General features: G+C 32.5%; 1 pseudogene; it reads left to right on the top strand.

Annotated features, from left to right (window-relative positions):
• The first annotated feature begins 1,851 nt into the window (after positions 1-1,851).
• Positions 1,852-20,412, top strand: LOC149219044 (linamarin synthase 2-like; annotated as a pseudogene).
• Positions 20,413-22,296: the final 1,884 nt, after the last annotated feature.

The following is a 22,296-nucleotide window of genomic DNA, read 5'->3' as shown; positions in this document are numbered from 1 at the left end:
GAAATAATATTAATTGCGAAAGATTTATTTTTTTGGAAAAAAAAATACTGGAACATAAACTGTGAAATAATATTGATCGTGAAAAATTTATTTTATTGAAAAGAAAATATAAGATAAATAATTTGAATGCAATATTTAACATGGCTATAAGAGAAAAAAATAAAATTATATTTGATTAATTAACTAATCTAGATCCATCTTAACTCTAGATCTACCAAGTGCCTATAGGGATCAAATCTCTTGAGGTGCAAACCTCTTTTAGAGTGAAAAGAGATTTCATCCTCTAGTCACTTGGTAGATCTGAGTTAAGATGGATTTATATTGGTTTAACTATGAATTATAATTATAAAATTGTTGGTTTAATTTACCTCTTTAAATATGCTATATTCTACATGAATATCATGGATTATAACTACTAATTTGTTGGTTTAATTTCCCTCATTAAATATGCTATATTCAACATGAATACCATGGGTCAATACAATGGGTTCTCATAAACATTAATGTTTTTATTATTTTTGTTTACAAGGCATGACAAAATATTACAACACATCTCTTTAGGCTTCTTGACACAATAAAATTAATTCTCTTAAAAAAATAAGTTTATAATATAAAACTTAACCATATTTAATAATAATAGAAATTTACCTTTTTAAAATCATTAATAAATAATTTTAGATATCCTAATTATTTAACAATTAATTTAATATTTGGAAATAAGGATGTGGAATTACAAATTTTCATACATAAAAGTTCAAAGCAATAGTAACACCTAGAGAATAATTGATATGTCAAATCATTTATAATAGATCAGAATCATAGTAGAATATGCACACATTTATGATTTTTATTAATCAAATTGTTGTGTATAAATTGATCTCTTATTGTATGAACAAAGTTTCTTTTTTTTGGTAGGTAAGCACCTAATGGGGATTTGAACTAGTGACCTATCGTAAGAAGTGCCTTAACAGTGCACCCATTCACCGTCAATCCAAAGCCCTATGGGCAGTATAAACAAAGTTTCATACACCACTTTAATGTAACTTTAATATATATCTTAACATGATCTTAAAATTAAATTATGAATAATAATTTTAACTTATTTTTTAACATCACATAATTTCAATCTTATAATTTTTTACTTTATTAATTTTTTTTTTTTTTTTAAAGATTGATTGCCTTTTTCAATATGCCTATCTTATCAACTATAACTTATAATTTTTTTTAAAAGATTGATTACCTTTTTCAATATGCCTATCTTATCATCTATGACTTATAATTGTTTTTTTATGACTTATATTTTTTGTTCGAAAAACTGATTAACTTTTTTCAATATACCTATCTTATTATCTATGACCAACATAGAATAGAATAGAATAGAATATTTTAATGAAGAGCCTAGTAATCTATGGGACCCATGGGTAGCTAGGAAGAAAAGTTTGCACAACGTTAAATGTCGCACTTAAATCTCCCTTTCTTATTGCATTTTGGATTTTCTTTTGTTTATCGTGACCAATAAATCTACCCTTATTATCTTCTCTTCTTCAAAGAAATCATTCAAATTGTTCACTTTTAGTCTCAATATAATTGATTTTAGTATTCTTGTAAGCTAAACATTCCATGATGTAAAGTCATTTTATCTCTACCACTTCTTAAGTGCAATAACTACATTTTATTTTTGCCCACTCCTCTTGAGTTATCATCCATTTTCTGATTTCACATCAACTTAGATGTGAAATACTCACAAGAAACATTTTTCTCCATCACATTATTATATTATCTGTGGTGAAGGGGAGCCATGGTTTTCATTCTCTAACAAGATTGATCTTAATCTAAGAAGATCAAAGGGTCATGACAATGGTGGACTCATCTTGTCTGCATCGTCCACACCTGGTGGTGGTTCAAATCCTAGCACAAGGCCACATCAATGCTCTTATGCATTTTTACAAAACACTTGTTACCCGCAGCCTTCTCATCACGTTTCTCACCATCCAATGCCTCCAACACCAGATTTTCAGGCACCCTCACCAGGAAATATCTGTCATCCTACAAGATAATCACGACCTACACATTCACTTCTAGTTCATGCCAGATGGAATGTTACTTTATGGTGGAGCTACCACTAGGATTGGATAAGTGTTTGAGGTATTACATAGAAAGGTAGGACCAGTCATGGAGTAGATCCTTTGCAAAAGAAATGAGGAAGGCACCCTATCACATTTCTTCTCCCTGATAGTTTTTTCTCATCTACACTCCAAGTGGCAGCCAACCTTAAAGTTCCCAGGATGTTGTTATGGCCTTACTGTGCAACTGCTTCAGTTTCTCAGTCCAGTACTCAACTACTCATTTCCCAAGGATTCATTCTCATCAAAGGTATAATATAGCCTCCTTTGTTACAATATATCCTTTCTATGGCCATTGATTATCTAAACCCATGTCACGCTGAATTCGAAATGAACTTTAGGGGATTTCAAAATGTGTCAGTCTGGTCATTTATGTAAATTTGAGTTATGCGCCCTTAAGGTTCACATCATAACATATTAGTGGGTTTACATGTAGTTTCCATAAACATTTTCAATCATAGAAAAACGTATTGGAAACTATTAAGCACTATGTAGTAAGTTAGTGATGGGTACACTATCTTTCCATTTTGTTCATTAAATTCCACATTATTTCCGTATAGTGAACAAATTGAAAGCCAACGGTGTTTAATATTTAAGATCTGAAATGTAAATATTGATAACGGGCATTGACATATGTGTCACACATTATCATAGTGTTGTGACACATGAAGCACAACAGTACAATGTATTGATAATATTGCTAGGTGGTATTGTGCCTGCCATCATCACCTGTTGTAATTTCAACTTTTTGCTTATGTTCTAATATCTATACATATTATAGAGCCATCTAAACTGAGGTTGTGGGTGCATTGAATTTAGAATAGATGTTAGTATACAAGCTATGAATTTTGAATAGATATATATTTAAATGAATAAATGTTGTTTGTTAGAGAAAAAGTTGTAAGAAGTATAGGTGATATGTTAGCATAGATTCATCTTAACTCCAATTCTAATAAACACTTTTGAAATTTAAACCCAGAAAAATAACATAAAAATAAAAAAGAAGTTGCAAAGCTCTCACTATATATGATATACACCAAGTTTTTATATAATTTATTAGTAGTTTTTCCTTTAAGATGTTTGATATTGATTTATTTTCAGTTTTGTATTTAATGTGTTTGCTTTATAGCCACGTCTCTTACACCACAACCTTTATGAACACTTTTCTTCTCTCTCCACAACTAAATGTATTACACTCATCCAATTTCAAAGCACCTTAATGTTAATGCACATATATATAGTCTCACATGTTAGCTTAATTAATTGGACCATTTACCCAACCTATGTTGTTGACGGGGAGATCTTAAGTCATGGGTCAAATCCAGACAAATTGTAACTACTAGTGGTTATTATGGGTGGTGGTTTAACCACTCTCACTATGAATGTTCGAGGGATGAGTATGGGATCCCGTGAAATTTTTATTTGGGAAAAACAGTTGCACACACAAACAATAATTACATTACTTAGAACACACACGAAAATTTGATAAATAGCCTTTTACCACATAGGTTGTATACTGGACTGCCCCCAATCCTACCAACATTGTGAATGCACCTCACTTTCTCATGATGCAATATAGGAATTTAATCCAAATTGATTGCACAATTCCCAAAGATTTATTTTCTAACTCATGCAACACTTGTACACTCAACACTAGTCTATAATTGATGTTACACTGCCTTGTCATCTCCACTCTAGTTGAGGAACTCGAATTCCTTGCATGCACTAGCTATTTTGGGTTGATTGATTAGTTAACTGACACATCTCTGAGTTAGACTATTGTCCCACTGCACAACTTACCTTCAACTGACTCTATCAATAGTTAGAGGTCAGTTAATTGAATGCAAGTGAAATAGATTACTAAACTTTAGCAATCACACATGCATAATTGAACTCCAAGCTCTCTAACTCAAATTTACTAAGCTAACTGAGTGGCAAGGTCCATGTCACACTAGCTAACTTCCTCCAAGTTGTCTTGTTGATGTGGAAATTCCATTTACTCAATTTGATTAAGGCTTGTTGACCACTCTGCGTCAACTACCCTATAGCAGTGTACATTTTCGCAAGAATATTCCATCATACTCGGGCAGTGAAATTATCGAGATTTCATCATCATATTCAGTCATTATTTTGTAAAAGTTGTAAATTCATTCTACATGTTTATAATGTAAATGATCCTAGTAAGAACATCTATGTATGTAACAACCTATGTAGTCCTACTTTTTTGGTGACGATTTCTATCCTAGGAAGTTTTTCGTCTCACTAATTCATGTGTGTTTCTAAACACGGATGATCAACAAAGTTTTTCCCTCCAACCTCACCCAAAAGCTTGAGTGGATTTTGTCGTCAAGATCTTAAGTCCTAGTGTTCTAGTCGAGTCTTCTATAAAAGTAATTTGAGAGTAATTTAATCTAATTGGATAAATTTCTTTATTACAAATTACTTGGTCTACTATATCATATTGAGTCAGAATGGGGTTTTATAAATGGGGGTCTATAACAAACGGGTGTTCCCCCTTCATGTATTAAATTGTAACATCTTAATGTAAAAAAAAAAAATTAATGCGTAGTCCCTCATATTTATACACCATGGCTAAATTATTTGAGGGTTGGAAATTTTTTTAATCCCCTCACGAGTCAATTAATTAATAAAAATAAATTAAAATTATAAACTAGAAATTTAATTAATTTTAAGTCTTAGAAAAAATTAATTCTCCAGCTTAAAGAATTCGTGGGTTCTAAAAGAATTAATTTTTGGAGGTCCCCCACCAAGGAAATATTGAAAATTTCAGGAGATTTGGACCCTTAGGCCTTGGTAGTTAAGTCCGAGCTAATTTTTTAAGGAAATCAACACAAAATAATTAATTTTGAGTTGATTAAATGAAAAATTTGAATTTCCTAAAAAATAAAACAATATTGACGGAGAAAATTAAAAGATAATTAAATATTTATCAACGGCCGAGATTACTTTGACGAGGATCAAGCCAACTAGTTGTTGGAGAATTAATCCATAAATTAGAGGCCATTTTTCATTTGTATGGATCCAATCATTGAGTCATGTACTAGTTTTTGAAGCTCTCTTGTAATTTTTTTTCCTGGAATAATACAATGTAAAATCTTTGGGGTTTTATTTGATGGAAATGTTCCTCTTCGGCGTTTTATGGTAACATTGTTCTTAATATTTTACTGATTTTATTTGATAAGTTGTTGGTTAATAGTTTTCATAGAGTTATTTATTGCACATGTATCTTTCTTAGATTGTTGGGTTTAAAGTAGCATTATAATTTGATTTGATTAGCAAGTATCTCTAATATTTGAAAATTTAATTGCTATTTTTTATTTCTATTGATTTAACAACTTAAATTCTAAATGTGCAGAAATCATTCATGTTCAAAAATTAGGTGTTTAGGGAAGTCCTCAATTGGATTAGCCGACTCCTGAGACATAAGATCCAGAGAGTCTTCCTAATTAAAATCCTAAGATTATTTGACAAATTTCTTCTTGAAGAGATTTTCTTGGCTAGTACCTAAATAAATAAATAATATATTTATCTTTAATAAATTGTGCTAAATAGTAGATCTAGCTAGCAAGAGCCTAAAATCTTCAAATATGGGAGTAGAGTTAGAGTCATACTCCTCATATCTGATAGATCTGTAAATTTAATCGTGTACATTTTTTTAGAAATTTCAAATTTTATTTTCTAACTTGGGATTTAGGTTTAAATTTTGAATTTTTGTATATGTGGGATTTAGGTTTTATTTTTGTTTTGCGTAGGTTTAGATCTGAAAATTGTCAAAGAAAATTTGGGGTTTTAAGGTAGATCTAGACCCTCGAGGGCAAGATCTAGCCTCAAAATTTTGTGTGTAGGGATTTATCGACAAAACTAGTCATTTGAAGGTTCATATCTGAGGTTTCCATAGTAAATTCTAAGAACAATTCGAAGTATAAATACATCAGTTTGAAATAAAAAAGAATTAGGCAACTTTTTTTTTTTTTAAGGGCCCTTGGGCTACCATTTTATCTCCTATCCGTTGCCTTTAAGCTCCTCATTTCTGCATGATCTTCTTTTGTTTCTTAGCATCCTATACTGCAACTCCATTTCTTTTCATTTTTTCATTTCAAACCCTCCATTCCCCTGCATTTTTTCATTGCCCGTGGCTCCCTATTCACTACCTAAGCCCCTTATTTTACTTCCTCTCCTCTCTGCATTTTCCCCCCTTCTCCCCCTCATCCTCTTCTCCTAATAACGTCCTTCACCCTCCTTTGCTCATCGTTCTCCCCTCTCCTCATCGTTGTGAAGCCCTCATATTTCTTCCCTCAGCCCTGTGGTTCCTTTTCCTCTGCATACCTTCTCTTCCCCACGACCTTAACTTGCAGTCTTTTCCTCTGCTTTGCGTGCCTTATTTCTCAATGCAGAAGCTCCTCCATACCTTCTCTTCTCCCTCTACGTGAACTCGTTGCTCCTTCAAACCTGTCTCTTTGCATTCTTGCATATCCTCCATCATTTTTTCTACATGCGTGAGATATTTGCTCCTCAACCTGAGCCTCTCGACCTAGCTCCATCGCTTTTCTTCATACTTCTCATTGCGATTTTTTTTTTTTTTTTTTTTAATGTTTTGTGGCCTTTGGCCCATTTAAAAAATTAAACTTAGATTTTTATTTAAACACTTACTACATCAAAAGTCTTTTATTTCGTTGCCCCTTCAAAAAAATGTAAACTTTGATTTTTTTCCTAACATTTATCACTGATGTGTTGGCCTTTTTAAAAAATCATTTATTTTTACTTATGACATTAATTTTTTTTTTTACATTTTTGTGATAAGGGTTTTTACTTTTCGAGGTAGACAACATATATATATATATATAAATATAATTTTTATATATTATATATATATATATATATATATATATGTAATTTCTCTAAGTTTGAATATAGGAGAAGAATTTTTTTTTTTGGATTTGAGACATTAGAAAAATTAAAAAGTTCCAGAATTATTTGAAGAGTTGTTTTGGCATTAATTAGCATCTAAATTTCATTGTTATCTTGAATATTAAATCATTGAAATTTAAGTCATTATTTGTATTCTTCAACTAATTTTTGTCATCATTGGTTTTAATGCTTGATAATTATTGAGATCGCTCACGATCTAGAAAGGAAATTAATTCTAAGTTTGGATTCATTTACTTGAGTTATTGGATATTTCTTGAATAATTAGTTTTTGAGAATTCTCAAGTAATTGTGATCAACATTTTTATTGAGTACTATATCATGGACTTGTGGAAAATTGTATATCTTTCGGTTCTTGATATTGAGTATTTTGAGCATCTGCATGGTTGAGATTTTTCATTAATTTTTTCTTAAGTAATTAGCATTTAACCCAGAATAATCATAATCTACGTGCTTTGAGTCTTTAACATTTCGCTTCACTAAAACATCTCCTAAGTCCTCCTCGCATTTCACATTCTAGGTTAATCTTACATTTAATAATTGACCTCCAAGCATAAGCTTGGTTGAAAGAAAGATAGAAACACCTTTGTGTCTTCTTTTGAGAAGTCTAGTCTTTTTAGTGTCTAAAATGGTGACTTGCAGTCATCAAAGCCAAAGGCTCTCTAGCGTCGGAGGCATCCGGTACATTAGATTTCAAGGAGAAGGATTGTTAATTAGAACTTTGTGTGCTTCACTTTGTCTTCTCTCTCCCATTCACTATCAAGTTTAGGCTTAATATAGACAAATATCAAAGGACATACTTAGAATAGGCATATAATTAAAATTAACCAAGATCCTACAGTTCACATTAGTTTTAGGAATTGCATGTCATATAGGTTAGTTATTCATCCAAGTAGTAGCTATATATCTAGTACTTATCCTAAATTTACTCAGCAAGATAGTTGACTCTATAAGTCACTGGTATTAATTGTCTAAATCTAATATAATCTTTTAAAATATTTCTTAAAATGAGCATTTGGTCGCTTAACTGTGTCTCCCGGATTGGTTGGATACCAACTACTCCTTCCATCCATTTATGTAGGGTCTACCCCCCTTAGTCTGTCATTGGGAGATATCTTAAACGGAGAGATTGGGGATCAGGGTGAAAACCCCAAATTTGAGTGATTGTCGCGATGCCTAGACATTTTGTGCGACAACTTTTTTTCACGTCGTTGTCAGGGACCAATTTTTTAGACTTTGGCTTTACGCGCCTTAATCATTTTCATCTCCTCATTTCTCATCCTTTCATCTCTCACCAGGATAAGTCCCTTATCCTTGGTTCCTTTCAATAACTTCTTTTCTTGCATATGGGTTTATCAAATTTAGATCTTTTCTGAGTGGCAAATCCATTTCTTTTATATTCTACAAGAGTGTGTACTAGAAGACATCCAAGAAGCTTGGTTAGTTATGCTCTTGATTATGAAAGGGCTCTAAGAGTACGATTACACAAACTCGCTTACCGTACACTTCTTCTTAATCTTGGACAAGAAGCTCTCTCTAATAGGAATTTTATTTTTCGTGACCCAACTGAGCACGACATCATGGATGTGTTCACCCCTTGTAACTTTGCTAACATTTAAGGTTATCCTAATGATTTTCTAGAGAAGGGGTTGATAAATTAACTTATTTTCAGGGCAATAATGCAATTAGTGTTGATGCTCATTTGAAAGCTTTTGGTTCTTGGGTAGGTAAGTATGCGAGAGCTATTGATTATAATCATGAATATGTAAAAATGAGCCTCTTTGTTCTTACCTTGGAGGAAGATGCTTTGGATTGGTTTATAGAAAAACTTGATAATTCGTTTGACTAATTGCAATCAATTATTAATTCCTTTAAGGAAAAGTATAGAGATAAGAGAGAAGAGATGCATCTCGTTAAGGCTATCAATGTCATAAAGAAGAAGGAAAATGAAATGTTAGAATAATTTAATAAGATATTTAATGGTATTATTAAGGAATTACCTCAAGATTATAAGCCTCTTGATAAATCGATTTTGGATTTTTACATTGATTCTTTTAATCTTGATACTTCTAATGAATTGAGATGAGCTAAGAATCGTGATTATAAAGTTGCTCAGACTTTAGCTGAAGAGCTTGAAAAGGATAAGAAGGCATTTGGGAAGTCTGAAATCTCAGGTTTTGATAGGGCTTCAACCAAATTGAAAGAACCTAAAGGAAAAGAGGTTAAAGAATCTGATGACGATCCTATGCAAAAATTGTTACAGAAACTTGAAAGCATGGAGTTAAATCAAGCGAAGTTAATATCTAACCATGCTAAGGAAATAAGTGCCTTGCAGTCTAGGTTGGTCCAAATGGAAAGGTCTCAAGCCCAAAGTTTCTAACTTAGAAATAATAATAATTAGAATAATAATGCTTGGTAAAGGAAAGGCCCCTATAATGAACATATACCTCCAAACCCTCTTGATCTACTAATCTTGTGGATGAAACTCCTCCTTATTGTAGGGCTTGTGATGCTCTTCATGAAGAGGCTACTTGCCCCACTATTAAGAGAATTTTGGATAGTGGGATGTTTGGAACAAGTAATCAAATAAATTTGGTTGGCAAGGAGTTTTCATTATCTATGGAGGATTGGATGGAAGTTAAAAAAAGTAGTCAAGGAGTCAGGTCTTCTACATCTTCCTTTAGTATAAACAATTTTGATCATGAAAGGATGTGATGGTTGAATTATTTGGTGAAAATCCTTCTCGAGAGAAAGTCTTGGAAATTGAAAAATATAATGGTTTGACTTATCAAATAAGGGATAAGGATTAAAGTTGAAATGAAATTCCCCCTCGAAGCTTTACCATGGTTCAAGCTCTGGTTTGGATGCTGATTTGGGATGTTGGTTTAATAATGCAAAAATTTGGGTTAGTGTCACTGAGATATTGAATATTCCTTCCCAAAAGGCTAAGTTATTAAAAGCCATTGAAGCTCCTCGTGTGAATGTTTCTCAACAGAAGGCTCCTGAGATTTTCTATCAAGATGCCCCCATATTTTTTCAAAGTATGGATTCATATAACAAAGATCATCAACCATTCTTTATTACTTTGTTTGTTAATGGTTACAGATTGTATAACTGCATGTTGGATTCTAGTGCCTCGGCTTGTGTTATGACCAATACGGTCATGGAGTAGCTTAAATTAAGAATTTATAGACCTTGCTACAACATATGTGCCATGGATTCTAAGAACATTTAAGTTCATGGGTTGATTAAGGATTTACAAGTTCATTTATCAGTTTACCCTAACATAATGATTGTAATGGACATAGTTGTAGTTGACGTTCTTGATTCTTGGGGCATGTTGTTGTCTATAAAATGGGCCTCTGATCTAGGTGGAAGTATTTAGATGATTTTTTCATATGCTACGATTCATTCTCCTAGAGGTGATGGAGAGCTTGATAGAAGATTCCATGTTGAAGATCCTAAGAGTCCCCATAATGAAATAATAAAGGAACAACCTAACCTTAGGAATTATGTTATTCTAGCTAAATATATAATTCCCCCAGAGGTCAAGGTTGATGAAAATATTTGTGATTTAAAGAATAAGGTATGGTATATGTATTTTGATGGTGCATCTTCTAGGCATGGTAAAGGTGTTGGAATTACATTAAAATATCCCCTTGGTCATATTTTTAAATTTGCCTATAGATTGGAGTTTGGAGAAATCAACAAATTTGATGAGTATGAAGCTTTATTGTTGGGTCTCAAATTGAAAAAATATTTGAAGGTTAAGATTCTTAGTATCAAGGGAGATTCTCATTTGGTTATCATGCAAATTAAGAATATGTTTACATGCAAAAACAAAAGATTAAGGAACTATCGAAATGTTGTATGGATACTATGGAATGTTTTGATGCTCTATATCTGGAGGCTATCCGTCGAGAAAATAATAACTTGGCTAATGAGCTCATTGTAGCAGCATCTACTTTGCCATTATCTGATGAATTGTTGAAGGATAAGGTTAAAATGGAGATTATTTTTAGACTTTCTGTACCTAACAATATGGAGCATTGGTAGGTTTTTGATGATGAAAGATAGGTGATTCTATTTCTTAATTAGTTGGATGAATTTAAAATTTTGGAATTTAGTTATAAAGAGGATGGATATGAAAATCATGAAGATATAACTAATCCTACTCCTAGGAACATTGTAGCTTTGGAGCAACATTTCAAAGAAAAAGGATGAAATTAAGATGGATCTAGGGGAGTTCATTGAAGTAAATATTGGTACCTTTAGTGACCCTAAAACTGTAATAAATAGTAAAGGTGCTAGTGATCAAGAAAGAAAGAAATTGATTAATTTACTTCGTGAATATAGAGATGTTTTAGAATTTTCTTATGATGAGTTAAAAGGTTATAGGGAAGGTATCATGGAGCACATTATCCCTTTAAAAGATGAAAATGCTAAACCCTTTCATCAAAAGGTTAGGCAGATAAATCCTAAGTTGGTCCCCTTAGTTCAAAAGGAGCTTTCAAAAATGCTTGCAACATGTATTATTGCTCAAACTAGGCATTCAACATGGTGTTCCAACCTGGTGATTGTTAGAAAAAAGAATGGTACAATAAGACTTTGTGTCAAATTTATAAATCTTAATATAGCATGTAAAAAAGACAATTACCATTTAAAAAACATGGAGACTATGTTGCAAAGAGTAACGCGTTCAGGATTGATGTCATTGCTAGATGGGTTTTCTGGATATAATCAAGTATGGATTAAGAAAGAATATCGACACAAAACTACTTTCACCGCACCATGGGCTACATTTGAATATATTAGAATGCCTTTTGGATTAACTAACACTAGAGTTATCTTTCATAGGGCCATGGATTATGCCTTTAAGGGTTTAATTGGAAAAGTCATTGAGATATATCAGGATGATCTTACGGTTTTTTCTAAGGATGGTATCAGTTATATAGGTCATCTTAGGCAAGTTTTTGATAGATGTAGAGAGTTTGGAATCTCCTTGAATCCTACTAAATATGTATTTGGAGTAACTGAAGGGAAGTTACTTGGTCACATCATCTTGAAAGATGGGATCAAGATAGATCTTGAAAGGGCTGAGGCAATCCAAAATATTCCTCTTCCTCATAATCTCAAATCCCTTCAGTATTTCCTTGGAAAGACCAACTTTCTTAGGAGATTTATTCCAAATTACACAGAGATAGCTAAACCTATTCAAAGTCTTGTTAAGAAAGATGCTACATTTTTGTGGAAAGAAGACAATAAAAATGGTTTTAAGAAATCGAAGGTGTTATTGCAAAAGCTCTTGTTATTGCTAGCCCTGATTATTTTAAAGATTTCATAGCTTTTTCTTTTGCTTCAGAAGATACAATTGTTGGTGTTTTGTTACATAGAATAAGGAAGGTCATGAACAACCTATTTCTTTCATGAGTAGAGCTCTTCAAAATTCTAAATTAAATTATACTACCATGGAAAATCAAGCATATGCCTTGGTCAATTCTCTTAAGCATTTCAAGACTTATGTTGGTTATTCTAAAATCATTGCTTTTGTCCCACATTCAGCTGTTAAAGATATATTAACTTAGACTGATTTAGGGACTTGTGTTGGGTGGGTTACTAAGATCCATGAGTATGACTTGGAGATTAGACCCACTAAGCTGGTCAAAGGTCAAGGACTGGCTTAAATGTTGACTGAGGGTAATGAAAAAGCTCTTGGTTTGATTTGTTTGAATGATTTATCTTCACTTGAGTTGAAAATATTAGGAGATCATGATTGGTACAAGGACATCATTCATTGTTTATTAAATCTTACGTGTCCTAATCATTTAGTTTCTCATAAAAGAAGGTCTCTTAGATTAAAAGCAACTAATTATTTCCCTATGAAGGATGGCCTTAGATGGAGAAATCCTGAGGGTATTATACTTAGATGTGTTGATGAAATTGAGTCCAAGAAGTTGATTTTTGAGTTTCACTCGGGATTTTGTGGTGGTCATTATGCTGCTAGAAATATTTCCCAAAAAATTTTGATAGTTGGTTATTATTGGCCTTCAATTTTTTCTGATGTGCATAAGTTTGTAAGAAGTTGTCAATCCTATCAACTGTTCACTTGGGAAATAGAAGCTTGTTTCCCTGCCCTTACAATCTATGGTTGTTGAGGCACCTTTTCAGGATTGGGGTCTGGATTTCATTGGGAAATTTCATGAAAATTCTAGCAATGGCTACTCATGGATCTTAACTTCCACTGATTATTTCACTAAATGGATACAATCCATTCGTGCTAAGAAAGCCACTGAAAAGGTAATTATGGATTTCATTGAAAATCATGTCAGTACTAGCTTTGGTGTCCCATCTAAAATCATCATTGATAATGCCAAGGCTTTTAGTTCTTCAGAGTTTTCATCTTTTTTCTTCAAGTATGGCATTGTGTTATCTAATTCATCTAATTACTATCCTCAGGGAAATGGCCTTGCTGAATCAAATAATAAAAATCTTATAACCATTATCAAGAAGATAGTAGGAGTTAATAAGCGGTCATGGGATAGAAAAATCAAGTATGCATTATGGGTAGATAGAATTACTAAGAAAAAGGCTACTGGTAAAAGTCCCTTTGGATTAGTTTATGGCTCAAATTTAACTCTACCTGTGCATCTTAAATTGCCAGCTTATCAACTCCTTCAACATTTCTCTATTGATAAAGATGTTGTCCAAAACATAATTGATCAGATTGTGGAGTTGGATGAAACTCATAGGAAAAATTTTGATAATATGTGTAAAAGTCAATCTAACATTAAGAAAATATTTGATAAATCATCTCAATCTAGATATTTGCAGGTTGGAGATATGGTGCTTCTTTGGGATCACAAGAATGAAAAACTAGGAAAAAATAAGAAGTTTCATAGTTTGTGGTATGGATGGTACATTATTCGAGACATCGTTGGGTCGAATTCATTCCACTTAAGAAGATTGGAAGGTGAACCACCTGAATTACCTGAAAATGGCCAAATGCTCAAGTTTTTCTTCAAAGGTGACATCTAATGTCATAAGGCATACTTTGTATTGTATTTCTAACCCTACACCTTGTCATTTCAACATTTCATTCATGTTTTTAGATTAGATTTACTTTTCATGTTAGTAGAATTGTTAATGGTTACAAAAGATTCAATTTTATGTACTTAATGTTATATGATTATTTTTGGATTAATATTTGGATGGACGCTACTTATGTAATTTTATGTGTTGCTTGGGTGTAGATTCTAGATTCTCACATTCTTTCGATGAAGCAAAGTATCCCTAAGTAGAGCTAGATGTTGGTCTCTGCTTCAATTACCCTATATCAGTATACATTTTTGCAAGAATTCCATCATGCTCGGGCAGTGAAAATTATCCATATTTCATCATCATCTTCAGTCATTATTTTGTAAAAGTTGTAAACTCATTCTGCATGTTTACAACGTAAATGATCTTAGTAAAGACCATCTATGTATGTAAAAACCTAGGTAATCCTATTTTTCTGGTGACGATTTCTATCCTAGGAGTTTTTTAGTCTCACCGATTCGTGTGTATTTCTAAACATGGATGATCAACAAAGTTTTCCCTCCAACCTCACCCCAAAGCTAGGGTGGATTTTGTCGTCAAGATATTAGGTAAGTCCAAGTGTTCTAGTCGAGTCTTTTGTAAAAGTAATTTGGGAGTAATTTAAGCTAACTGGATAAATTTCTTTATTACAAATTACTTGGTCTACTAGATCATATTGAGTCGCAGAATGGGTTTTATAAATGAGGGTCTATAACAAACAAGTGTTCTCCCTTCATATATTAAATTGTAATATCTTGATGTAAAAAATATTTTAGTGCATGGTCCCTCATATTTAGACACTATGGCTAAATTATTTGAGGGTTGGAAAAATTATTAATCCTCTCATGAGTCAATTAATTAAATTTTCTCGCAAAAATAAATTAAAATTATAAGCCATAAATTTAATTAATTTTAAGTCCTAGGAAAAATTAATTTTCCAAATTAAAAAAATTCGTGGCTCCTAAAAGAATTAATTTTTGGAGGTCCCCGACCAAGGGAATATTCAAAATTTCAAGAGATTTTGAACCCTTGGGCCTTGATAGTTAAGTCAAATAATTTTTTTGAGGAAATCAACACAAAATAAACAATTTTGAGTTGATTAAAATTCAATTAAATGAAAAATTCGAATTTCTTCAAAAATAAAATAATTTTGATGGATAAGATTTAAAGATAATTAAATCTTTATCGACGATCAAGATTACTTTGACGGGGATCAAGCCAACTAGCCATTAGAGAATTAATATATAAATTAGAGTTCATTTGTCATTCGAAAGGATCTGATCATTGAGTCGTGTACTAGATTTTGAAGCTCTCTTGTAATCTTTTTTTTTTTGGAATAATATAACAAAAAATCTTTGGGGTTTTATTTGATGGCAGTGTTCCTTTCCAGTGTCTTATGGTAACATTGTTCTTAATATTCTGTTGATCTTATTTGATAAGTTGTTTGTTAATAGATTTCATAGAGTAATCTATTGCACATGTATCTTGGTTAGATTTTTGGGTTTAAGGTAGCATTAGAATTTGATTTAATTAACAGATATATTTAATCTTTGAAAATTTAATTGTTATTTTTTTTATCTCTATTGATTTAACAACTTAAATTCTAAGTGTGTAGAAATCATTCGTATTTGGAAATTGGGTGTTTGGGGAAGTCCTCAGTTGGACTCGCTGAATCTTGAGACATAAGATCTAGAGAGTCTTCCTGATTAAAATCTTAAGATTATCTTACGAATTTCTTCTTGCAGGAATTTTCTTGGCTAGTACTTAAATAAATAAATAAATATTTAATCTTTAATAAATTGTACTAAATAGTAGATTTGGCTAGCCAGAGCTTGAAATCTTCATATCTGGAAGCAGAGTCAGACTCATACTCCTCGAATCTGATAGATCTGTCAATTTAATTGTGTACATTTTTTTAGAAATTTCAAATTTTATTTTTTAACTTGGGATTTGGTTTTAAATTTCAAATTTTTGTGTATGTGGGGTCTTGGGTTTTATTTTTGCTTTGTGTAGGTTCAAATCTGAAAATTGTTAAAGAAAATTTGGGTTTTGAGGCAGATCTAAGACCTAGAGGGCAAGATATAGCCTCAAACTTTTGTGTGCAAGCATTTATCGACGAAGTGAGTCATTTGAAGGTTTAGATCTGAAGTTTTTATAGTAAATTCTTGGAACAATTCAAAGCAGAAATACATCAGTTTGAAATTAAAAAAATTGGGAAAATAATTTTTTTAATTTTCTTAGGGTCCTTGAACTACCATTTTATCTCTTACCCATTACCTTGAGGCTATTCATTGCCGCGTGATATTATTTCCTTGCTCAACATCCTAAACCACAGCTCCATTTCTTTTTGTTTTTACATTTTGAAACCCTTCATTCCCTGCCTTTTTTCCTTGCATGCGGCTCCATATTCATTGCCTAAGACCCTCATTTTCCTTCCTCTCCGCTTTGCATTTTTTTTTTCTCCCTGCTCCCCCGTCATCCTCTTCTCCTAATCATGTCCTTCACCCTCCTTTCCTCGCCACTATCCCCTCTCCTCATCACTGCTAAGCCCTCATATTTCTTCCCTCAACCCCGCGGTTCCTTTTCCTTTGCATTCATTCTCTTACCCACGGCCCTCACTCATAGTCTTTCCTCAGCTTTGCGTCCCTTTTTCCTCAGTGCTCGAGCTCCTCCATACCTTCTCCTCTCCCTTTGTGTGAACTCATTCCTCTTTCAAACCTGTCCCTTTGAGTTCTCACATTTCCTCCAGCCTTTTTGTCTACTCGTGTGAGCTCCTCGCTCCTCAGCCCGAGCCTTTCGACCTAGCTCCATCGCTTTTCTTCATACTTCTCATTGCGATTTAATTTTTTTTTGTGGCCTTTGGCCCATCAAAAAAATTAAACTTATCATTTTATTTAAACACTTACCACATCAAAAGTCTTTTATTTTGTTGCCCCTTCAAAAAAAAAAATATAAACTTTGATTTTTTTCTTAACATTTATCACTTGATGTGTTGGCCCCTTTAAAAAATCATTTTTTAAAATTTTACTCATCACATTAAATTTACTAAAAGTGTGACATAAATTTTTAACTTAAGTTTTTTTTTTTTTTTTTTGATAAGGGTTTTTATTTTTGGGCCTATAATATTTAAAATCTTTGTGAGGTATAAATTTAAATTTTCCTATGGTCAAGGCAACATATAATTTTTGTTTTTTTTTAATAATTTCTCTAAGTTTGACTACACGAGAAGAAATATTTTTCTGGATTTGAGACATTAGAAAAATTAAAAAGTTCCAAAATTATTTGAAGAGGTGTTTTTGCATTAATTAGCATCTAAATTTCATTGTTATCTTGAATATTAAATCATTGAAATTTATGTGCTTAGGATTTCATTATTTGCATGTTTTAGCTAAGTTTTGTGATCATTGGTTTTAGTGCTTGAATTATTGAGATTTCTCACGATCTAAAAAGGAAATTAATTCTATGTTTGGATTCATTTACTTGATTTATTGGATTTTTCTTGAATAATTGGTTTTTGAGAATTCTCAAGTAATTGTGATTAGCAGTTTTATTGAGTACTCTATCATGGACGTGTGGAAAATTGTATATCTTTCGGTTCTTGATATTGAGTATTTTGAGCATCTGCATGATTGGAATTTTTCATTAAATTTTCGCTTAAGTACTTAGCATTTAACTCAGAATAAATCCTAATCTAAGTGCTTTGAGTCTTTAACATTTCGTTTCACTAAAACATATTCTAAGTCCTCCTTGCATTTTGCATTCTAGATTAATATTTCATTTAATAATCGACCTCCAAGCATAAGCTTGGTTGAAAGAAAGATAGGAACACCTTTGTGTCTTCTCTTGAGAAGTCTAGTCTTTTTAGTGTCTAAACCAACGAGCTTGTAGTCGTCAGAGCCATAGCCTCTGCAGCGTCGGAGGCTCTGGGTACATTAGATTTCAAGGAGACAAATATTTAATCACACCCTCGTGTACGTCACTTTGTCTTCTCTCTACCATTAGATATCAAGTTTAGGATCAATACAGACAAATATCAAAGGACATACTTAGAATAGGCATATAATTAAAATTAACCAAGATCCTTCATTTCATATTAGTTTTAGGAATTGTATGTCATATAGGTTAGTTATTAATCCAAGCAGCAATTATCCATTCAGTCCTTGTCTTAAATTTCCTCAGCAAAATAGTTGACTCTATAAGGCTGGTATCAATTGTCTAAATCTAATCTAATCCTTTAAAATATTTCTTAAAACGAGTATTTGGTTGCTTAACTGTGTCTCCTAGATTGGTTGGTTCCCAACTAGTCCTTCTTCCATATATTTACATAGGGTATACCCACCTTAGTCTGATGTTGGGAGACAACTTAAATGGAGAGATTGGGGATCAGGGTGACAAACCCCGATCTGAGTCATTGTTGTAGTGCCTAGCCATTCTGTGCAACGACAAGGCTAAAGTCAAATTGAGAATTTCTTGCAACATTTTTTCAACACCCTAAACCAAATTTTTCCTCCACTGTGAAGTGGTGCTCAGGAAGGAAACAAACAATGTTGAGTAGGACCTTCTTATTGTACATTTTTCATTTCTTTGTTAATATTGTTGTTTTCTAGTTTAAGTTTACTCATAAGAATTCTTGTGAATGTGTAGAATATAATATTCAATGTGTTGCACTAACAAAGGAAATATCATATACATAACAATGGACATAGATTTTGAAGGATAAACAAGACAAATTTCAAGGGCCCTTGAAACAGTCACAAAACCAAAATAAATTTGTCCATGAGGGGAATCCTAGGACCTTTGTTTCCCAATCCCAATCTCTCACAATCTACCTAAACCCATTTTTGTGTTTTACAGTGCCTTTGATTCAGTTATAACACAAGAAACATTCCATTTAACCACTTGTTACAAAGTTAAACAACTTCTTAAGAAACATGCAGTATATGTCAGTATTTTTCTCTGATATTGTTGTCTTTGATGCTTTAAAAAGGAGGACATGAAATCTTTTGAGTGATACAGAGAAAGCACAAATCTGTAAACCAGTCTTATATCCTGAATTGTAAAAACGATTGTCATAGCCCCACTGCTTAATTTAAATGTTGGTAAACAAACTAGACATTTGATATTATATTAAATCATCTGTTGAGATTACAAAACATCCATCTTCGATTCAGTAAAGATGATAATTCCATGCTAACCCTAGTGCATTGATCAAGCCTTAGAAACATTCCAAAGCTTCCCCAATTCCAATCTCAGTCGCATTGATTATCTCCTGTTTGTTTTTGCAGTAGAGGATGTCAAAATTCCCACCAAGCTCATCACATGTGTACCAGGTATTCTGCCACCCTTGCCAAAAATATCTTTATTGTTTTTATCGAGAGGAATGCTATTATGATCACATATTTTATACCCTAGTTTATGAAAGTGAAATCCAAAATAAGGCAAATTGGATTCTAGTGAATACATATGGGCAGCTTGAAGGAGTAGAATCTATCAAAGCCATATCAAAGGGCTACCTTGCACAAGCTGTAAGACCTATTTTTCTCAGGAAATGCCTGCAAGGAGAACACTCTTTTACAAAAGATCTAATCAGAACAAGCTTGTGGGAGGAGAATGAGGAGTGCGTGAGATGGCTAGAGAAGTAGACATCAACATATGTTATGTATGTTTCATTTGGAAGCTTAACACTTATGCCAAGAGCACAAGTACAAGAATTATCCTTAGTATTGGTGGGTAGTGAGCAGCCCTTCCTTTGGGTCATTTGTTTAGACTTTGTTGAGGGTGAGTGTGAAACACTCCCTGAGGATTACATCACATTAAAGATCAAGGCCTTCTTGTGACTTAGGCATCTTAGCTGAAAGTGATGACTCATCCCTCTGTGGGGGTATTATTAACCCACAATGTTTGGAACTCCAACATCGAAAGTATCATCATGGGTGTCCCCATGATTGGGTAGCCCTACTGGTCCGAACAACTTCTCAACTGCAGGTTTTCAAGGGATATATGGAAAAAAGGCATGGATTTAGAAGGTAAAGCTGATGAAATTGGTTTGATAAAGTCTATTGTGATAAATAAAGTGGTGAAAAGGCTCATGCAAGGATATGAAGGAATTGAATTAAGGAAGAATGTTACCAAACTCAAGGAAGTCTCAAACAATCCAGTTATGCCAGGTGGTTACTCACAAACTAATATTGACATGTTTGTTGAGCACATCAAGAATATTTCCCAACAACAAAACAACATAACTTCTGTTGGGTCATACAAGCCATAATTTTTTGCTACAATAAGTCTGTTGTGGCATTTGGAACAACTTGTTTGTGTTGTGTACTGAACCTGTAATATGTACAGATAAATCAATTGTATAGGACTTCTCTACTCATATTCAAAAAATTTGTTTCCCATTTAAATGAAAATGGTATGATTTGAGGGTTGTTAACACTAATTGTGTTTCTTAATTCGAAGAAAATATGGAAGAATATAAAAAATAAAGGCATTCATTTGAAATTTTTTGAATGGGGAGAATAACAAAACAAAACAAATTTATCTCAAAAAGAATTATTTTCTGAAGACTATAATAGAGTAGCATTTGTGTATATGCAACATCTTTAGTAAAAATTTCCTTGCTAACAATCACACGCTATATTAAGAACATGGGTAATTAATAGGCACCAAGTAAGTTGAATTCTTGTGATAGACTAAGAAGCAGACATAACCTAGAATACTGAACTCCAAATTCATAATGACTTATTTCATTCTTCTTCCTTCTGACTAACCATTATGGTTCGTGTTGGGGGACCATACACTATCCCAAGAACTGGTCACTTTTATTAGCTCCCAATCAAGTTTTCTACATTGGGAAGTTCGCATCCACCCTCCACGCTGGTGTGAGTCTCAGAGCATAAGTATGTGAATTTTTCTCAACCAAACTTAAGTAAAAAGTAATTTAAATTTTATATGCTCTTTTATTTTCTTTACAATTATTTGTTTGATTTTTGCATAAAAATAATCCAACGTTGGAACATTCCACAACCAAGTTGGAATACAAAACAAAAGAAAATTTTTACAAAAGTGGAGAATATTTTCCTTGTGAGATTATGAGGTGGTTACACTAACAACTATTTAACAAGTGCTTAGTTTAAATATAGTTGAATTAAAGTTTAATTTAGTGTTACGGTTTAGAATCAATCAATTTAGGTTTTACTTATTGGTAAATTGTAGTATTTTATTAATTGTAATTATGCATTGTGGTGATGGAGAATCCAATCCTACCCAGTGACAATAATAATGTCTTATTGTAGTGATAATTTTTTTGTTGAGGAGGTTGTCTAAAAGGTTTTACATTTTCATTGTAAGTATAGATAGATATATTTTAAAAGTTATTTGTTCTTGCTAGATACATCTACGAAAGATAGGTTGAATATATTCCTTAAAAAACCATAAATGTTAAATATGGCGTTGTATTTGCCTAAAAGTGATAAGACCTATATACTTTATGCTCATTCTCAGTTATATAAAGCACAAAACTTGCACTACTTCTTGCTTTACCAAGAAAACAACATGAGCTAATAATTTGGACATAGGTTGAATAAAATCTTTGTTCAACTTAGTCTCCATCCCAATCTCAATAGGTTTATCTAACCAAAGTATCCTTTAACCCATAAGAATAGGAAACCCTAAGATAATAGGTATCCTAAATTCATATAAAAATATACTTTTTTCCTTTTAATGACTTCCCCTTCACCTTGGATCTTGCATGTATCGAGAAAATAGCATAAATCCATCTTAACCTTGGATTCATTACACATTGAGAGGGTTAAAAGCTCTTAGGTGAAAACCCATTTCTACTAAAATGATTCGACATTAAGATGAATCTATACTATTTTTTTAATTATTTATTTTAAGGGAATTAATAAATGATTTGTAACGTACCCCCTACTATCCCTAGCTCTAGCTAAGGTAAGAGGAGGTAGTTACTATACTAACCCAATCGACATGGTACAAATAAAGAAATGGGGTCTAACTTTTTCAATTTTTTTCGATTCCTTGAGGACTTATGATGGATACTATTGTTGTGGTCATATCATTATGACCTTTCTTACAATATGAAATTTTCCTCAATCCAACTTACGGATCGAAAGATATGACCATCCAAAGT

Source organism: Pinus tabuliformis, chromosome Q, assembly GCF_031772625.1.
Source record: "Pinus tabuliformis cultivar Carrire ecotype Pingquan chromosome Q, CPIR1, whole genome shotgun sequence".
Lineage (NCBI taxonomy): Eukaryota > Viridiplantae > Streptophyta > Pinopsida > Pinales > Pinaceae > Pinus > Pinus tabuliformis.
This window is presented reverse-complemented; position numbering and strand designations above follow the sequence as displayed.